The sequence below is a fragment of the Marmota flaviventris genome, chromosome 9 (assembly GCF_047511675.1).
Source record: "Marmota flaviventris isolate mMarFla1 chromosome 9, mMarFla1.hap1, whole genome shotgun sequence".
Classification (NCBI taxonomy): Eukaryota; Metazoa; Chordata; class Mammalia; order Rodentia; family Sciuridae; genus Marmota; species Marmota flaviventris.
This window is the reverse complement of record NC_092506.1, coordinates 125,403,007-125,420,700: the sequence shown is the minus strand read 5'-3', so window position 1 is coordinate 125,420,700 and position 17,694 is coordinate 125,403,007. Positions and strand designations below refer to the sequence as shown.

The window sequence follows — 17,694 nt, the reverse complement described above, 5'->3', positions numbered from 1 at the left end:
CAATATTTTGTGAATATCAAATGTATTCACCAAAATACTCCATTCAAACACTCTTCTTAATAATTATTCACAAGTCCCACCATGTCATAATAACCCATATACACTGTCAGTACCCAATCCTCCTAACTTGTATTCCCATATAAATATAACTACTATATTCTCAAAGTGGAAACACACACTACCCATCTACAGTTTGAGAATGAATATTCAGCCATCACACTTCCTAAATACATTCACAGTCCTAGATTATACAAGTCTGGAAACACACGTGTCCATCTGAATCTACAAATCCACAGTACTCCCACAGATCCAAAGTACATGCAGCCACTCTCTCACTATTAAAGGGCACAGAACTCACTATTAATGTACAAAACTGCTCATACTTTCTGATATACTCAGTCAACAGCACACAACACTGTGGAGCTCTGAAAATCCTCAATAGCATAAACTTCCTATCTTCCAGATGCCTGACTGTAAACCCAGAGTTTCTCATGCCCAAATTAAAACAAATACACAGCAAAATCCAAACAATTCCAATCAATAACCTTCCTTACAAAGTCTCATACATATTCCAGTCACCTCCAAGAAACACTTAAAATAGATATGAAGTAGAACCGAAGAGGCTGGATACCAGAGGAATTTTCAGAAAGCAGGTTTATTGGCTATTGCCAACCAGTCCAGAGTGTGTTTCATGCCTGAAACATTCTATGGACAGATAATTTCAAAATATTTTGACTTTTATGTCCCATGGGGGAAAAGGGCTTGAAGATTCACTTGACAAGTGTTTTTCATTCCATTCTCTAGGCCAGACAGAGGTTTCACATGTATTTACAAAAAAAAAAAAAAAAAAAAAAAAAAAAGTCTGGCATTTACAAGAAAGAGGAAGCTACCAACCACAGTAACCTTTGCATACTTGCTGCTGATCTGACAAGAGAAGAAGCTTAATTATGGCAAGGGTCTTTTGGTTGAGAGTATCTGGTGTGCTTCAGATACACATATCTTCAGACCACACATCAATCAGTATCACCCAAAAAGCAATCACACAAACACTCCCTCAGTAACTGAATGGAGCAAACAAATTACTTATTAACATGACAACAATTTGTATTCTCAAATGAAAACATATACAATTACCTCTATGTTGCACATACACAGAATGCCTCAGAATATGAAGTTCAACAACATATTTCAGATGTACAGACACTGCTAACTCTTCCTACATACTCACAAAGGATACCCCTCCATTTCCAAGAATAACATGATCACCTCAAAGCCCTAAACAAGAAAATACACAGCAGTCCACTTGAGACATTATCAACAGAATCTATACACATCTATGTGCCACATATACATAATTCCAAACACCCCAACATACCCCATGATTCCATTCTCTCCAAATCTCTGAACACCAAAGATTATGACCCTAAATTCTGACCTAGACATCATGAACATACACATACATTCTAAAATCTGAAAATGCACAGATCCAACACATAATAGTAAGACAACATCCTAACTCCTCTCAAATGCATTCACAATTGTCATGTTCACAATAGTCCACAATGCCAACAACACCTACAGATGCACCACTAAAACCCTAAACACATGTCCTGCCAGAAAGGTACTCAGCCAACACTGACCAAAGAAATCACTCAGAAAATATTTACACACGACAACCAAACAGTCCCACACAAGAGAATTTATGGTGTCTTGTTTCATATCCTTTCCATAGCTATACACATGAAACACATGAGAGCACAAAGTCCTGGTGCTAGAGGGAAAAATTCTTGTGTTTTCTCTCTCTCTCTCTCTCTCTCTCTCTCTCTCTCTCTCTCTCTCTCACACACACACACACACACACACACACACACACTCAGAACATTACATACATAATCTGAACACTGACACACCCAGTTCAAGGATATTATCTTGTGGGCCCTGCACACAGAGGTAGAGGGGTGAAGATGCAGATTTCAGGCACATACCTTGTTGAAAATGTAAGAAAATATAAAAGTGCAAAGGAAAGAGCACATTCCCTCCTATAAAACTGAAAGGTACTTGCCAGCCATTCAGTAACTGCTCAATATAGAGAAAAAACTCTTCAGATAATAAGAGAGTACTCTCAGATAATGCTTCTGGAGATGAAGGTACTCTGGGACATTTAAGGGGTTTCTAAAAGAGAGAATCACCCCTAATAGATTCTTTGGAGTATCCACCGTCAGCCCAGATGGATGTCTTCTAGCTGGAAAGCCAGACCATTGTGCAATGTGTGTTCCCATGCCAGGGCTGGGCATGTTCACCTGGGCTCCTCCCTAAGCCACATCAGCTCCAATTTCTGAATGGGGTCTGCAGTGTTCTCACACAAGAGGCCTTTGGCATCCTTACATGCCCAAATTCTAACCTGAAGATATTACTGGCATGTTTGTTGCTCAAAAAATTAGTGAGTAAATTGTCAGCTTTTCTGTGTTACATTCAGACAGAAGGGGTGAATCTGGTTAGAGGAAGGTCTGGGGCCTCTTATATTTTGGACAGCAGCTGTCCTAATCACTTTCCAAACCTGTGAAAATATACCTGAGATTGCCACATTCAAAGGAGCAGAGATTTATTTTGGCTCATGATTTCAGAGATTAGAGTCCATGGTCACTTGGCCCTCTTACCTCTGGACCTGTAGCAAAGCAGAACATCTGGCCAAGAGTGTATGACATAGGAAAAGTGACCACCTCATGGCTGCTAGGAGGCAGAGAGAGAGACAGAGACAGAAGTGCATTAGGGTCCCACTACCCCATCAGTGGCATATCCTCAATGAGGTAATTTTCATCAAATGGGCCCCATTTTCCACAAGCTTCCAACACCTCCCAATAATGACTTCAGCTGGGAACCAGATGTTTAAGAGGTGAACCTTTGAGGAACACCAAATGTTAACCAGAACATCTATCCCTTTTCCCCAAAAGCTCATGTCTGTCTCACAGCAATAAATAATTAAAAATAAATAAATAAAAAGCATTTGGACTCCAAGAGTCCACAAATATCAACAGTGCATTCTCAATAGTTTTTGTCCAAAGTCTCTTCTGAGACTCAAGGGAACAGAGTGATGCTGAACCCTGAATTGAACGGTTTATTTTTTCTGCAATTCTCTTCTTTTTAATTCATGAGTATAGCTTTCTTTTCTCCCCACACCCTCAACCCTATCTTAATGACTAACCATAGAGTCAGTTAAAAGCACTAAAGTCAGTTAAAAGGGCCCTTGCACTGGGCACTCCACCTTACTATATCAAAGGAAATGTCCAAATTAAAAGGTATTGGCAGAAGTGTACAAAAGACACTGACTAGGAGGGAAACCAGACACACACACCTTCAGAATTGCAAGCATATAAAAAATCACATTATCTTAGATTCACAGGTCTGGGATGTATCAGGGTCCACTGGACCCAGATATAACCCACAGAATCCCAACTTCTTTAAATAACAGTGTTTTAAGAGAGAGAGAGAGAGAGAGAGAGAGAGAGAGAGAGAGAGAGAGAGAGAGAATTTTCTAATATTTATTTATTAGTTTTGGGCAGACACAACATCTTTATTTTTATGTGGTGCTGAGGATCGAACCTAGTGCTGCACACATGCCAGTCGAGTGTGCTACCACTTGAGCCACATCCCCAGCTCCTTAGTGACATTTTTTAATATATATTTTTAGTTGTCTATGAATATTTATTGATTTATATATGGTTCTAAGAATTGACCCCTGTGCCTCACACATGCCAGGCAAGCTCTCTACCACTGATCCATGACCCCAGACCCCTCTAAAGGACAGTCTGTCAACACTAGTAAACTGTGCTTGTGTCCACCTGCCCAAGACTGAGAGGACAATTCCACATAACACACTGTATACACTTTCACTCAGAAGTACTAAGCAAGATGAAACCAGGAGCTACCATTCATCTCTGAAATGCTGAATTGTTCCCAATGAAGCCTTTTCCTCTCCCTCCTCTCTGCCTCTTCAGTTGCTGACTTTCATGAGTGGAAGCAAAGCAGCAGAATCAAACCTTTTGTAGCTGCATTGGCTGCAATCATTAATAATCAAAAAGAAAGTTAACACATTTCAAAGATACAACTACGCAGGGGAAACACAACTAGCCCCAAAGGGAAGAAGAGGACAGTAGTAATGAGGAAACTGAAAAAGCACAGCAGGGCACACGTTAAGTCTAGTGCTCCATTAAGTCTAGTGCTCCAGGTGGGAAACTAGGGCACCTGATGGTGTAATATAGGTCCCCTAGAGCTTGAGCATCCTTACCCTCCAGCCTGGTCTGATGTGGGACCACTCCCTAGAGCTTCTGTGCTCACTCACTTTCACTTACCTGAGCAGGTGTTCATAGGCCTGCCACTGCTCACCTACTGAGCTCTCCACCACAACACTGGCTCCACTCTCATAATTTGATAAATCACTGTTTCTGGGGTTACTGGGTTGCACTCTGAATGTGATATGCACATCCTGGTCACCAGCCTTTCCTCTGAAGTATGAATGCAAACCTTCACAACCCCTCAACTCTTCACTCTGTAAGCCTGATAACCAGCATCACATGGACAATACCAAGGTCAGCTGGGAATGAGGACAGTTGCCAGACCCACCTAGACCATGGCCTCTGTGAGCCGATATGATGTTAGTTACACAGCAAAAAGAATCTGGACATAGGATTCTGAGGCTGCCTTTTGCAAGCCGGGCACCCTGATAATCTCTCCACAAGTCATTGAGCCTGCTAAGGGTGGTGTCCTTCCCATTCCGGAGATGTCTAAAGGTGGCTTCTGTGTAATGGAACTAATCTCTTTACCAACCACACCATCCTTGGCCCCAACATTACCAAGTTTTCTTTTCTGAAAAATCTGCAAGTATTTTAAATCTTTCTACCCTGGCTTTTGCTCCTGAGCCCCATGGTATATCAGGCTGAAAGCAGCTAGAAATACCCAGGCTATATCTCAAATGCTGTACTGCCTTGAATATTCCCTGCTGGATAAATTAGTCTGCGTTTTAGTTGCCTTTTACATCACTGTGACAAAAAAAATCTAACAACAACAATTAGAGCAGGACAAGTTTATGTAGCTCATAGTTTCAGGTCTCACTCCACTGACCCCCAACTCCATAGCTCTGGGGCCAAGGTGAGGCACAACATACTGGTGGAATTGTAAGGAGTGGGAAAGCAGCTCAGCATACGGCAATGAGGAAGCAGAGAGAGAACTCTGCACTCCAGGGACAAACTATGAACCCCAAAGGCATGACCCCTCTGATTGACTACTTCTAGGTCTACCATACTTGCTACAGTTACCATCCAGTTAGTCCATACCCGTGGATTGATGCACTCATTAGGATTAAGCTCTCAAAACCCAATCATTTCACCTCAAAACTTTCCTGCATTGTCTTATACCTGAGCTTTCCAGAGACAACTCATATCTAAAGTATGACCGTCTCTTACCTTTAAATAAGCCTCCCATGAATTCTAAGGACATGTGCAATGTAGGCCAATTCTTTCTTTTTAAAGAGAGAGAGAGTGAGAGAGAAAGACAGAGAATTTTTTAATATTTATTTATTTATTTATTTATTTTTCGGCAGACACAACATCTTTGTTTGTAGGTGGTGCTGAGGATCGAACCCTGGCCGCACGCATGCCAGGCGAGCGCGCTACAGCTTCAGCCACATCCCCAGCCCTATGTAGGCCAGGTCAGGTGCAAAAGAAAATAGAAAGGGGACACACACCCTCCAGGGACTTGGGTGGAAACGGAAATGAAGGGTTCCGTTGGCTTCGGTCTGTGGCTCCTCTCCCCCACCCACCCCCATTTTCTATTCTTTGTAAGAAATTATGATGCCCCCCAACATGAAGCCCCTTGCAGCACAGAGGTCAGCCTGGAGAGGGGTCCTGGTCTCTCTAGTCCGTCGACACTGTGCTTTGGGCAAAATGGGCACCTGGGTCCAGGTCAGCCTTCCCAGGCCTGATGCCCTGATTCACGTCTCTGTCCCCAGCCCAATTCCACCCCTCCTGAAATGAATCGGTTCATTACTAACTATCTCTGAGCTTGGAGGGGACCCAAAAGCACCGTCACTGCTGTCCCTGTGTGACAATGATCAGGACCCACCTGCACAACCCTTGGAAGGACAGGAGTGAGGACATCAGGTTGGTCCCACCCCATCCACGGAGCACCCTGTGTGGGCCAGGCTGTGTGCCAGGTGCGGAGGGGACAGTCAGGAGCCAGACCGTCAGGCGAAAGTCCCGGCTTTAGAGAAAATGGACAAGAATCAATAGCGTGAACACCTTAAAAGGAGACTTTCTAAAATATTCTGTTTTTAGTTGTAGTCAGACACAATACCTTTATTCTACTTATTTATTTTTATGTGGTACTGAGACTTGAACCCAGGGCATTGCACGTGCTAGTCGAGCACTCTACGATGGAGCCATGACCCATCATGAGGCTTCAAGTGCTCCCATAACTCAGCCCGGCCCTGCGTGGTGACCCGCCCAGTTCCCTGGCAGAGTGGCCCATAACCCCCTGGAGTCCATGGATTGACTACGTTTATTTATTGGGATTTGGAGAAATATACCTGGTCCCCAGAGGCCTCTGGATTTGGGGACATAATTTTGAAACACAGGTCGTTGGAGGGAAGGAGAACTATAAGGCAGAGTTGCAGCTCAACTCTCCCAGAGAGCAGGAGGGATGCCACTGTCATTAATGACCAGAGTCAATGTGGTGTCACAGGAGCCACGTGGAGAAGTCCCGAGCAGAGGCTGGCAAGGTCCCCAAATCCAGTTCCATGTCCCCAGCAGGCTGACTCCACACCAGCCCTTGGAACTCACTATTCCCTCTGCCTGGTCCTCTGTTCCCTGCAGCCCTGACACCAGGCTCTACTCATGATGGGGTCAGTGCTGAGACCAAGCACCATGTCCTCCTGGAGGGCTGTCTCCTCCGCCCTCCTGACGCTGTCCCCTTCTCATAGAAATCTTGTCACCATCCCATCGCTGAACATAAGTGTGGGCTTGGCTACTGTCCTCCCCAGAGAATGGAAGCCTTTGTCCCTCTCTGTCACCTATGTGTTCCCAATGCTGAGCTTCAGGCAGGCACACAGTGGGAGTGCAGGGCACACGGTGTTTGTTGAATGAGTGAGTGAGCGGGGTCACCGAGGGCTGTGGCGACCCCTGGCTCCTGTTCTCCCCTCTTCTTCTGCTGTCAACCCCAGAAACTGTGCAGGCAACTCTCAGGACATACGGGGACACTGAGGTTCCGCGTGTCCTGAGGCCACACTGTGTGCGGTGGCAGGGCAGAAACCAGGACCCAAGTGGCAGAGCGGAGACAAGAGGAATTTAGAGTCCCACCCTCTGGTCTGGGGCCCGGGCTCTGTCCCGTCACTTGGCCTCTCAGAGACTCGATCCCCTCCTCTGTAGAATGGGGACAGTCCCATCAGACCTGAAGAACACACAGTAGGTGCTCACCAAACGGTGCCACAGCCCAGACCCACCTTGAGCGCTACGTTGTTCGTCGTTTGTAGCCTGTCATTTCCCCTGACCACATGTGCCCAGAGAGATTGCCTCCCAGAGAGCAGGCCCCTCAGAGGCACTGGTCACCCGAGGCAGGACAGCCAACGGGGGTCCTGACAGTGACCCTGAGCTCTTTGTCATTTCTCCTGCGATGGAGGCTCCTCCATCTGTAAAATGGGACAGCCCGGGCTGGGGTCACCTTGCAAACCCTGGGGTGGGCGGGGAAGAAGGTTGGGGATGGCATGGCGGGCGGATGAGAGAAGAGAGAAGGTGGACGGCTGAGTGGACAAATGGGTGGGTAGACGGATGGATGATATGGCTAGTTTTCCCTTTTTGGTTATATTTTTTTCCTTCCCTTTAATGAGTTACCTCCCACTGTTAGTTTGGGGTGCTGTTTTTCAATTCCTCTTCTTGTAGTGTTTTGCTCAAGATGCCATGCAGTGCTGGTTTTCTGTCTGCAAATTCTTTTAACTTTTGTTTATCATGAAATATTTTAATATCATTGTCAAATCTGAAGCTTAATTTTGCTGGATACAGTATTCTTGGTTGGAATCCATTATTTTTTAGCGTTGGAAATACGTTGTTCCAGGATATTCTCGCTTCCAACATCTGTGATGAAAAATCAGCCGTTAACCTAATTGGTTTACCCATGAATGTAATCTGCCTCCTTTCTCTCATAGCTTTTAATATCTCTCCTTGTTCTGTATGTTGGGTATCTTCATAATTATGTGTCTTGGAGTTGGTCTATTACGGTTTTGAATGTTTGGGGTCCTGTAGGCTTCCAGGATTTGGCAATCCATTCTCCATCTTTCATATCTGGGAAGTTTTCTAGGATTATTTCATTCAATAGATTGTTCATTCTTTTGGTTTGAACCTCTATGCCTTCTTCTAACCCAATGACTCTCAAGTTTGTTTTTTTTTTTTTTTATGACATCCCATATCTCTTGGATAGATTGCTCGTGTCTTTTAAGCATCCTTTCTGTGTTGACTATATTCTTTTCAAGTTGATAAACTTTGTCTTCATTATCTGATGTTCTGGCTTCTACTTGATCTAGTCTATTTGTAATATTCTCGTTTGAGTTTTTAATTTGGTTTATGGTTTCCTGCATTTCTAGGATTACTGTTTGGTTTGTTTTTAAATCTCTATTTCCTGATAGAGCTCGTTCTTTGACATTTGAATTTTCTTATTTAATTTGTTTTCAAAATATACTTTCATTGTTTGAACTTGCTGTCTAAAGTCTTCTCTAAGATTCCATTCCATCTGAATTAGGTATGCTTTGACTTCTTTCTCTGTCCATTTTTCTGGTGCCTCTAGGTTCTCCTTTGTATTTAAGTTGTCCTGCATTGTTTGTGCTCCTTTTTTTTCTTGTATTTTCATGGTGCTCAAGTTACTTTCCAACTCTGTTTGACTGCTGTGTTTCTGTTTTCTCCTTTAAATTTGTTTTGGTTTTTATAGTTCCACTATCTCTCCTTTGTGTTAGGAGACAATGTTTAGAGATGTTGCATTTACTTGTCATTTAAGGTAAATTCATTGGTTTCATTAAAGGCCTTCAGATTTTGATGGCATATAGAGAACTGAGGTTTGGACTTAGGATTTTATGTTAAGGTCGGGTGATTTGATTGTATGGAGGTTAGTATGTGTTAGCTTCTTTGGGGGGTTACTCAAATGCAGGCGGATATTAACAAGAAAATAGACAGGACTATTTGGGGGTATTTAAGGGCTTAGGTGGAGTACAGACTTATTCTTAGTATTCATCTATTTGCATTTAGTAAGTTATATGTAGTCTGGTTGTTCATGCTGTTTTATTGTTGCAATCTGTAGGAACCTGGCGATGTGGTGGCTGCTGGCTTCCTTGGTGGACTTTCTGTTGTGGGGGATAGAACTGGACCGCTTCCTTACCCCGAACTCAGCCCAGAGCTCAGTGAGGGCACAGCCAGCAGGACTCCACAGAATCTGTAGCACCGTTTCTCTCTGCTTGCTGGTCACTTCTCGGCGGCATCCCGCCGTCTGTAGCCGCGGGGTGGGCCGCAGGGCGGGCGGCGGATCAGTCAGCCCGGATCTCTGGTCGCACAGTTTGCTCGCATTTGAGACTCAGTAACCAGTCCTCGGTGATGGAAATCCTTCATCTAGGTTTCGGTGCACCCCAATTTTGCTGGAAATTCCTAACAAGATAGCTTTTTGTCGTTCTAACCCTGTATTCACCTGTGCAGTGATGCGGTACACAGGGTGTGATGCACTCTATTCGCAGCCATCTCTCATTCTTCTTCTTATCTTTGCTGTATATTTTCACTGATATCCATATCAAGAAATGACCTGAACTATTCATAAGCCTTAAATCAGTATACTAATCATTATTCTGCATCCTCCTAGTTCCCCCAAATGACATGGTGGAGTTCATTCCTGGAGAAAGCATGGGTCAGGAGGCCCCATCAAAAGCCATGGTAAGGTTGCTTATCTTCCTCTGAAATCCAAGTGTTGCTCTTTAGTTTCTCTTTCTCTTGTAATATGATATGGTTTCCTGGAGATGACATACACAATTTCCTGAGTGTGCAGATTCTCATCAGGGTGTCTGTTGCCAAATGAGACCTCACTGAAGGCAACATTAACAAGAAACAGTGTAAAGTACACACTGTATGATAACAAGCTTTGTGCCTGGCTATGGTTTTCCCTCCTGGGCATCGAATTCCTTAATTATCACCTAACATAGTCCTGTGACACAAATCCCCTAGAAAAGCTTGTGTCATTTGGTGAGAGTACATTTGCTATCTGTTCCCTTGATTTGCCCACATTCTCATTGGATATTCTAATGTCACCAAGTAAACAAAAGACTTGTGCACACAGGACAGAGCATGGCTTGATCTTCATAGTGACTCCTTTTCTGTATTTACAGGAGGATTCAAGAGGATCCATAATTGGTATGTATCCTGGCCTCACTCTCTTCCTGTTGCAAAATGTAGATGATGCCAAGGGTCAGAGAGTCTTCCTTCCTTTTGAGTGCAGAGTCTCAGTGATTCCACTACCTCCTTGAGAACGAGAAGTGAGGGGTTTGTGGTCTAAATTGATTAAAAAAAAATCTATGGCCATTCTGCATATTTCCTTGAAGCACCTGTGTGAGTTGAGCAAAGTGGTTAGGTCAATGAGAGTTTTATACATGTGTCTCTGTGTGCATTCATGCAACATGATTCTGAGTGTGACTTTGTGTTCGTTTTTGCACATTTGTTTGTTTCTCCAGATATATACATGCCAACATGCCAATGTCCACATGTTTAAACAAAAAAAGCCATCTCCATTAGATCATGATTTTGTATATGTGTAAATAGATCAAACTGTAAACTCTCCATGTGTGCAGTTCATTGCACACCAATCCCTCAATTAACATGCAAAACATATCCCATCAAAACCCAGAAAATTTTCACGACACTCTATAAAGAAAAAGCTCCATTTCATTCCTGTCACTGCACCAGTAGCAACTTCATTTAATAGCAAACCTCACCTGTCAGTAGGTTCTATATTCAATCAGTGCATGTGATTGTTCACAACACTTCACTCATGAAAAATTTTCACGTTCATATACATTTTTTGTGAGAGGTGTCAGAATTCATCTTCCAATCCCCATTCTAGGCACAAGTTTCTGGACAGGGCCAATCCTTAACAGTGACCCTCAGGTCCACCAATGCACTATGCTCACTTATGGTGGGCATCTGAGACAGAGGAGATGCACAGGCCAGAGATTACTGTAGCTAAGGAAGGTCTTACTTTGCATGATCCAACTGACACTGAAAGCTACCTTATTGGGTCTTTTTGTAGACACTACTTTGTAGAAACATGTTTTAACTTGATGGATTTTCATGGGTCCTGATCAGCACAATTGCAGCTCATCTAGTTACAGAGCAAAAGGTGGGCTCTAGTGAAGGTCCAGCTCAGCACAGCAGTGGTGTCCGATCCCTATTTTAGGTCTGTGCTGCCCCCTGTGTGGCCTGCAGGATATCACATTGACAGTATATATGATAGGTCTTCATACTGTCAGTCTCAAATGCTGTCTAGGTCCTTCTATTCATACATACATGGATACTGACACTGACTGGTCACTGTGAGGGTAGAACCACTGTGGTCATCATTCCTTCTCATTCCTGAACTCCTCCCTGAGCAGAGTGTCTTCATCTTAGTCCACGACATTATTTGATAAATGCAACTCTGTGCTAAGATCTCACTTATTCAGCATGTGAGGCTCTACAATGAACCAGGTGTCCACCTGGGATCTGACCAGGACCAGCCAGAATCAGTAGGGAAGTTAAGAAGATAGCATTGTGTCCAAGCTTTTCACACACATTTCTTATGAGTTCTAGGTGGGATATGCTTGACTTTGAGGGGAGCCATCTGGATCTTAATGTTGACTTTGTTTATGTCGATTCCTCAGGCCCTCAGAGAGTTACTGGCACTTTTCACTTTTGCATGACACCACAGTCTACTTATAGATCAGGAGTATGAGGAGTGAGAACATGCTAACAATCTGACTCCACAGTCTACTTTTAAATGAGGATTATGAGGAGTGAGAACATGCTAGCAAACTGCTGTCCAAGGAAACCCAGGGGAAGGAAATTCTTGTCTGCTTCATCTTTGAACTCCTGGGCTTGGCCATCCAAAATAACAGTATTTTTAATTTTATTTTAATTTTAATATGAAACTTTCAAAGTGGCCAGTAGACCCATGTTCATCAAGCAGAGAACATTGCCATTCTCTTCTGGGCCGCTGCTCTGATGATGGCACAGTGTATGTTCTGTGAGTTTATATTCCTGAAACTGTTGGCATCACAGTTTGCATGTCAGCTTGGTCTGTTTCAATGAGAGAGGGATAATGTTCCAATGGAAGAAAGTAGTTAAAATTTGACTCCTTACAGCTCCACTCTCTCATTAGAAGGTTTGCAATTGTTTGCAGCATCCTGTTTGAGGCCTCTGACTTCCCAGAACTCAGAGAGGGTCTGAGAACCCAGAACAGAGGTGAAGATGATCCTGACTATTAATATTAGTATCACTATATTTTTCTTTCCAATAACGAAACCCAGAAATTGAATAAATTGTACAGGTGGGTGTGTTTAGCTTACAGTTCTGGAGATACAAGAGCATGGCACTGGCAAACACTTGGCTTTAGTGAATACCCTCTTAGCTGCATTGCATGATTGGTGGTGTCAGCAGGGATGCAGGTGCAGGAGAGAGACATCACATGGGGAGACACGAAGCCAGCAGGGATCAGTTGATTCATTTGCTCTTCTTATATAACAGGATCTAACAAGGGTTTGAGAAATCTATATTCTTACTTCTGACTCTCATACCGTCAAATGTCCTCAACACCTCCAAGCAGACCCTTCCTCACACATATTTCACAAATCTCATTGTGGCCATACTGAGGACCAATCCTCAGTCACACAATCCATTGTGGGATAAAAAAACATTCAACCCTAGCAGCCATCATAAGCTTAGTTGTGTAGAAGAAAGAATGAGTCAATCTTAAGTAACTCTGTTGATGGTGTCTGTGTCTCTAAAGGCTGGACATGGAGCAAAGATTATGATTCAAGCTGTGACGAGGAAGAGCCTGCAGGTAGGAACAGCCCTTGGGGTATGACAAAATGGGAAAGGTTTCATGGTAAGATTTGAGTTCAACTACTCATGTGGGAAATGAGGAATGGGAATAAAATAGAAAAAAAAACAGAATTATGTATTATTTTCATAAAAGAAGAGTTAGTAGACCTTCTGACATCCTGTTCATAAGAAGACAACTTTTGCTTTGCCAGGTAAACACAATCTTCCATGTTAAGTCCCATTCTGTCCTAAATTTGCCTCTAATAAACATCAAGTAGCTTGGCTTTCATTATTGATTATTTTTTGTCATTGTGCATGAAAGAAATAAGATCTGCACTTTAGGTTTGACCCACAATGGAAAGAATCTAGTGGGACATACTTTCTTAGAAGCACTTTGCAAACCTGTAATTGAAGCTCTCACTAGTGATAAGCAGTGAGTAAGAAGTCACAATTCCCCTCTGATTGTTATCCTTTTAGAGCAGCACTTTATATTCTGCGTTTTGTCTATTTCTGGTTGAAAATGAACTCTCAAATGTGGGCAACTTAAAGAAAATTGTTTCTGTGCTCCCTGGACAGGCCACTGTGTTCTCCTGTAAAAGAGTGGGGAGAAGTTCCTCCTTGAACATGTTTCTAACCTCCAGTCTTCGTCTAATTCCCAAGCCCTGGGACTAGGAGGAAAATCTGAATTTGCTTGTATTTAAGAGGCCTAAGTCCAGAAAATCAGGGAGACTGTGGCTGCCTCTTGGAGGAACAGGATGACACAGAATCCCTACCAAGTACAATGGCAGAATGTGAACTGGAAAAGAGCTCTTGGGATGCTAGATCTATTTCACATTGCAGAGGTGAGGTGATGGAGGCCAGGAGACAGGAATGCAGACAAGAGAAAGAATGGAGAGCTTTGACTGTGGGTTCTAGAACACCAGGAACAGGAGTAACTTAAGTTCTCACCTTGACTTTAACTCTGCCTTTCCTTTTTCTAAGGCCACATCATCACCATCACAGCCATGGTCCACAGAGAAAACAGAAAGTGATTCAGAGGATGAGGAGGAGGAAAAAAGGACAAGAAACCTGCAAGTAATTGATTTTCTATTGGTTTCTCTTAATTATTCTTTCTTATGTAAAGACTCTGTAGATTTTCCATGTTTCATCTTTCCCACATTTTATGACTTTTCTAAAGGTGCTTTCCTCATCCAGATCTTTGAGGTCCTTGGACCTTAAATGTCTGTTAAATCTCTCTGCACCAACATTCTTAGTCTTTCCCTACTTTTTTTACCACAGGCAATACCACTGAATCATGCTGAGTAATACTGCATACCCATACACTGAGTTTGAGTTGTAGGGAGCATCAGAAATACTGAGTTGTTGCCTGATACATGAGACACAAACAATCTGGTTCTGTTTTACTGACCACTGAATAGCTGGGTTCTCCTGCCTTTGCTGGCTCTGAGCATGCATGAATGTATCCTTCCTTTCCTAGGTCAAGATTACACAATTGGAATGTAGGTCCCCTAACATGAATTGTTTCCAGGGGCCCTCTCCTGTTTTAATATGTGGGCTCAATGCAACAAAGGTGATAAAGCAGTTTAGGAAGAGGAAATGTGAGTCTGGAAAGAATGGGAAGGAGAGCAGAGGTCAAATCAGTCCACATATTCTCCTTTGCTTTCGTAAGTTTCTTTGTTGCACTTTGTTGCAATCCATAAGAATCAATTAGAGCACTGAAGGTTCCATAGCTGCATGTGACCATGGCCATGCAAGGGAAGGTACAATTTGGTTAAAATCAGTGCAGGAAGCTCTCTGAGGAATGGCACTACAGAGGGTAGGGCTGGAGGAGCCAGGGTCCTTGCTCCACCCTGTGTCATCACAGATGCTGCTCTTCAGGGTCCCAGATGTATGCTACTCAGCCTTTACACCCAAATGTCCTAGAGAACTCTTCCCATTGCCTCATGTTCACTCTCTAGGTAAGCAGCCTCAGAAGGTTCTGAAGGTGAATATCCATGAGAATTTCCTCCTGAGGACATTCATAGACACTCTTCCCACAGACAACACCCTCAGCTGAGGGCAGCATACCAGCCTCAGTGCTCCCTGCCCAGACCCCAGGAGAGATCAGGGCCCAAGTTTATCTTGCATTTCCTGAGGACAATTGTGGTCCTGGCCACTCTCTGTGGCCAGCAACTCATCCCAAGTGACCTTTTTACCTTGTTCTGTTTTATAGACCCCATAAGACACCTGGGAGAGCAGAGATTTTGGCCCTGGGACACAGGAGAGATGATACCTGCAGTGCACAGCAGCTGAAATTAACCTGTAAGACTCGGAGCAGGAGCTTGTTTTTCGTTTCCAAAGACATAACTGTCTATATTGTATGGAATTTGCAGACTTATATGTTATTTGTTTAATAATTTTAATATTAGTAATTCATGTTAAATTTTTATATTAAATTATATTTACTTGGTAACAGTTGCTTTTTAAATTCATTCTGTAAAATAAAACACACTTGGGAAGAGAGGTTGGAGGGAAAGTGAGGGAGAAGTGGAATTGCACGGAAGATGGAAGGAGACCCTCATCGTTATACAGAATACATGTATGATGATGTGAGGGAAAAAAAGAAGTGTGTCACATTAGATTGGGTAGAGAGAACTGATGGGAGGGGAGGGGAGGGGAAGGAGGGAAAGGAAGGTCAGCAGAATAAAATAGACATTAGTATTGCTGTATGTATATACATGACTGCATGACCAATGTGATTCTGCAACCTGTACACTCAGAAAAATGAGAAATTATACCCCATATTATTCAAAAATATGATATGTCAAGATCATTGTACTGTCATGTTTAACTAATTAAAACAAATTTTAAAAACACACACACTAAAAGAGGAATATGTTCCTGAGGCAGATCTTGATGAATTATAAAGATTTTACCTGGTAACTTCCATCACCATCACTCCTCTCCTCTCATACCCCTCAGTTTGCTTTTTTAGTTGTTTTTTAGATTGGTATTATAACATTCACTAAATTATTGATGTGGGTGAATGGATGCAATAAAGAAACAAATAATTAAATTACAAGCTAAGTTAAATCCCAACTAAATTTCATAAGTGTTTAATTAATTTATCCATTCATTAGCTAACTGAATCTCAAGTCAAAACACCCAATATAAGAAAGGGCTGGGAAAAAATTGGCAATATTCATTTATGAAAAATTGTGGTTTTACATTTCATATCCTTTTTTCAATTAAGAACAATATTTTTTGTAATACATCACATACATGTAAAACAAGTTGGAAAACATACATTACAAACTTGTAACGATGGCTTTAAATACATTAACTGACATGTTTCTCATTGGAAATAGGTTGCTTGTTGTATATATATAGTGCATGAACACTACTGATATAATAAAGTCTAGACAAAATATAAATGTCTGCTCTATGGTAACATATGAGCATCACTCTAATCTAACCATGCTAAAAGTTACATAATACTGTAAAAAAATGTCTTAAAAACTATATACTTTAATAAGAAATAAATTCAATAAAGAATGATAATACAGGGATTGGGGTTGTGGCTAAGTAGTAGAGTACTTACCTCACACATGTGAGGCCATGGGTTTGATCCTAAGCACCACATGTAATAAACAAAATATATAAAGGCATTGATTCCATTTACAACTAAAAATATTTTTTTTTTTTAAAAAAGAATGATGGTGTTGGGTTGTAGCTCAATGGTAGAGCACTCCCCTCACATATGTGAGGCACTGGGTTTGATTCTCAGCACCTCATATAAATAAATAAAGGTCCATTGATAATTATATATATATATATATATATATATATATATATATATATATATATATATATATATATATATATATATGAAAAAAGAATGATAATACTGAGAACCAAGGCATTCAGATTTCAAAATTCATGCTTCTTTTCAGGTGATCCAATATTTTGTCAAATAAGTTTTCAAAATTTGTTCAAAGCCAACATTACTCATATATGCTACACATCTATTATTTCATAAATTTACTTTCCTCATAAAAGACCTTTGATAAACATCCAAAATATTCAGGTTAATTATATTTGAAATGGAGCTGAAAGAAATACTGGTATCAAATAAATATATTTGAAATGGAGCTGAAAGAAATACTGGTATGGTTTTTCACTGTGACCTCAAGCATTTAAGTATTACAAATTATTCAACCAACACAACAAAGTTAAAATCATAATGGCACAGCATGTATTGTAAATAAATCAAAACAACAGAATGTGTAACACAAAGACAGAGCAGTGGCACATTAAAGGAGAACTAGCTGAATACAAATAATTGACTACTGCAGAGCATAAAATTAAAAGAGTTCAAGTGAGACAAGGTGATGGAGAGGTCACCATGAAGGTGCCAACTGATGATTCTGCTGACCACTGTTGTCCAGAATGGAAATTAAAAAATCATATTTGTAAAAACTTTGATAGGTATACAATTATCTCCAGTATTAAAAAAAAAATAAAGATTTCCAATGCATCTGCCTTCTCTGAATAGAATAAAGCTCTAAGTTTGTCTGTCAACTGGTGTTTCGATCACACATAATTTTTACCTTTGAATTTTTTGGGT

At 41.7% G+C, this 17,694-nt stretch overlaps 2 long non-coding RNA genes across 2 annotated transcripts in view; both read left to right on the top strand.

Moving 5' to 3' along the window:
- Positions 1–10,429, top strand: part of LOC139707145 (uncharacterized) — a 31,132-nt gene extending 20,703 nt beyond the window's left edge. Inside the window, exons 2-3 of the long non-coding RNA XR_011708685.1 lie at positions 9,883–9,953; positions 10,403–10,429. This is a non-coding gene — a long non-coding RNA (uncharacterized lncRNA). The remainder of the gene's footprint in view (positions 1–9,882; positions 9,954–10,402) is intronic.
- A 2,623-nt stretch (positions 10,430–13,052) lies between these two features.
- Positions 13,053–15,491, top strand: LOC139707144 (uncharacterized). The gene is made up of 3 exons (XR_011708684.1): positions 13,053–13,107; positions 14,070–14,162; positions 15,301–15,491. It is a non-coding gene; the product is annotated as an uncharacterized lncRNA (long non-coding RNA).
- The last annotated feature ends 2,203 nt before the right edge of the window (positions 15,492–17,694 follow it).